The following is a 3,587-nucleotide window of genomic DNA, read 5'->3' on the forward strand; positions in this document are numbered from 1 at the left end:
ATGAAAAAGTATTTTCAGTCACTGGCCATGGGAAAAAAATGAAGCAAAGAAAATTGTCAAATTCCCAGTAATATTTGAACAAGAGAAAAAATATAGAAACAGACAGAGGCTACTGTAAACAATTTATATATTGTTTAGGTTATCAGTTTGATATCTAGTATGTTATCTGATAACTTCCCAGAGACTGTACTGAGCCAGCTTAACTTTCAGAAACAGGTAATTACTTTGAGGAAAATAAACATAGTCAAATAAAATATACTGATGTAATACAAGCATTACAACTTGAAAACAAATGAGTTTCATTGACTGCAGGAAAACTTTGGACACAATAATTAAATACATATCTAAAAATGCTGGATTAACAATATTCTTGACAGCATACAATACTATATTGTGTAGAAACAAAAGATTGTTGATTATTATCGAAAAAATATAGAAAATTTAGACTATGAATGAAAGGGGAGGTTTAGATATTTCTTGCTCAGTTTTTCATGTATATTTATTCTGTTTATATATGCCCCAAGTTAGTATTTTTTTAAACTCTAGGAAATTTAAAATAGTTCATTCAATAAGTATAAAGTATCCATCCAAATGCATAAGTGAAAAAATACATACACTAAAACTGCTGGTGAAGCATTTATTTGTGAAATTTCACAGACATAGGAGCAGTAGCAGAAATGTAGGCTCTCCATGACCTATTGCATTTTGGAGGAGAACCTACTAATCTCACCAACCTAGACAGATATCGGAGAGCAGGAAAGACTCAGACATTACAGCTTTTCAGCTGCATGGTTAAGGAAGCATTACTCTCTCTCCCCCAAAATCAGCTCATGAAATTTTATAATATATGATACGGCATAAACATGGCTCCAGTTTTACACAAAAATTCCAGCACTCTTTGTTGAAGAAATATCAGCTTCTCTCCTGCATGATTGTAAGCCTGGCATCTATGTTTTGTGAATTATAGCAGGAAGACATGGCAATCATATCATTGGCTTTCATGAAAGAAAAGAAAGCATTGGAATATAGCTTAATGTAGCTTAATTATTCTTTTCTTAAATTTTAAAAAATTTATAAAAAGATGCATTTTATTATTAAATGCATGTTAGATTTGATAAACATGGTAATTGAAGCAGTGGTCTGTATTGTTTCTCCACTGAAGAAACTTGATAGTCACATGATTTCTTTTTTCAATATTTATTTATCTTAGTAATAAAAGCATTCTAAACTTGCTCTAAAAATAGTATTTAAAGAGGAATATACAGCATCCTTTTTTCATTTCATATATCACTGCATGGATAAACAAACTGGTACAGGTTGAGCAGTCCTTAGGTACCTTTTGTTTATCTTTTCTTATGATGTTTCACATAAAGTGGGGATAGGGTGCGCTATTCAATAAATGGTGCTGGGATAATTGGCAAGCCACATATAGAAGAATGAAACTGGATCCTCATCTCTCACCTTATACAAAAATCAACTCAAGATGGATCAGAGATTTAAACCTAAGACCTGAAACTATAAAAATTCTAGAAGATAGCATTGGAAAATCTCTTCTAGACGTTGGCTTAAGCAAAGATTTCATAACCAAGAAGTTAAAAGAAAATGATACAGAAAAATAAATAAATAAATGAGACCTAATGAAACAAAAAGATTTTGCACAGCAAATGAAATAATCAGCAGAGTAAACAGACAACCCACAGCGCAGGAGAAAATCTTCACAAACTATGCATCTAACAAATGACTAATACCCCAAATCTACAAGAAACTCAAATAAGCAAGCAAATTAAAAAAGCCAAAAAAAAAAAAAATCCCATCAAAAAATGGGCAAAGGAAATGAATAGACCATTGTCAAAAGAAGATATAGAAACAGTCAACAAACATAATAAAAAATACTCAATCTCACGATCAGAGAAATGCAAATTAAGACCAGAATGAGATACTACCTTACTCCTACAAGAATGGCCACAATTTAAAAATATAAAATAATAAATGTTGGCATAGATGTGGTGAAATGGGAACACTTTTAAACTCTTTTTTTTTTTTTTTTTTTCAATGAAGTTTTGCTCTGGTTGCCAGGCTGGAGCACAGTGGCACGATCTCGGCTCACTGCAGCCTCTACCTCCCGGGTTCAAGCGATTCTCCGGCCTCAGCCTCCTGAGTAGCTGGGATTACAGGCACCCGCCACCACACCCAGCTTATTTTTGTGTATATAGTAGAGACAGGGTTTCACCATGTTGACCAGGCCGGTCTTGAACTTCTGACCTCAGGCGATCCACCCGCCTCGGCCTCCCAAAGTGCTGGGATTACAGGCGTGAGCCACCATGCCCTGCCAACACTTTTAAACTTTTATACTGCTGGTGAGAATGTAAACTGGCACAACCACTGTGGAAAACAGTATGGAGATTCCTTAAAGAACTAAAACTAGAACTACTACTTGATCCAGCAATCCCACTGCTGGGTATTTGCCCAAAGGGAAAGAAGTCATTATATGAAAAAGACACTTGCACACACATGTTTATAGCAGCATAAATCACATTTGCAAAAACGCAGAACCAGTCTAAGCACCCATCAATTAATGAGTGGATAAGGAAAATGTGGTATATATTCACCATGGAATACTACTCAGCCATAAAACAGAATGAAATAATGGCCTTTGCAGCAACTTGGGTGGAGTTGGAGGCCATTATTCTAAGTTCTCACTTATAGTGGCAGATAAGTCATAAGGACAAAAAGGCATAAAAATGATATAATGGACTTTGGGGACTCAGACAGAAGGGTTGAGGGTATAAGGGACAGAAGACTACACATTGGGTATGGTGTACACTGCTCGGGTGATGGGTGAACCAAAATCTCAGAAATCACTAAAGAACTTATCTATGTAACCAAAAACCACCTGTTCTCCAAAAACTACCAAAATAAAAATAAAAAATAAAAAGATTATCTAAATTACTAATAAAATTAGCCTTAACACAAAAATAAATAAATAAATAAATAAAGAAAGAATGACTGGAACCTACTATGTAATAACATTAAACGTAACGTTTGTTAAATATTTTTTCAGTGCTTCCCTGGTATGTTGTTTATGAGCTATCTATTAAAATGTTTCATTAATTTTACCATTTTAAGATTAATTTTTAATTGACAATTTAAAAATGCATATATTTATGGTGTACAGCATTTTGTTTTAATATATGTATACATGGTGAAATGACTAAATTAAGTCATCTAACATATGAATTATTTCACACACATTTTGTGTGGTGAGAATACAAAATATATTTTCAACAATTTTCAAGAATGCAATATAATGTTATTAACTCTGTATTATGTATAATAGGTGTCTTATAGATCTCTTGCAGATAATTTTAGTATGTTATATTAGGACTCCTAAACCTGGTGATAAAGTCTTTAAACTACTGCTATGTGATTATCGAAGGTTTTCATTTTAAATATAAATAAAGATCTTGATGTGTGTAATTAAACTTTGCCTAAGTAAATTTATTCATATTGTATTTCATTTTTATCAATGGAGCAGTATTATCACAAGATCCAGGAAAAGATCTTCCAGAAAATTTAGTGACATAATT

The sequence above is a fragment of the Colobus angolensis genome, unplaced genomic scaffold (genome assembly GCF_000951035.1).
Source record: "Colobus angolensis palliatus isolate OR3802 unplaced genomic scaffold, Cang.pa_1.0 Scaffold261, whole genome shotgun sequence".
Taxonomy (NCBI): domain Eukaryota; kingdom Metazoa; phylum Chordata; class Mammalia; order Primates; family Cercopithecidae; genus Colobus; species Colobus angolensis.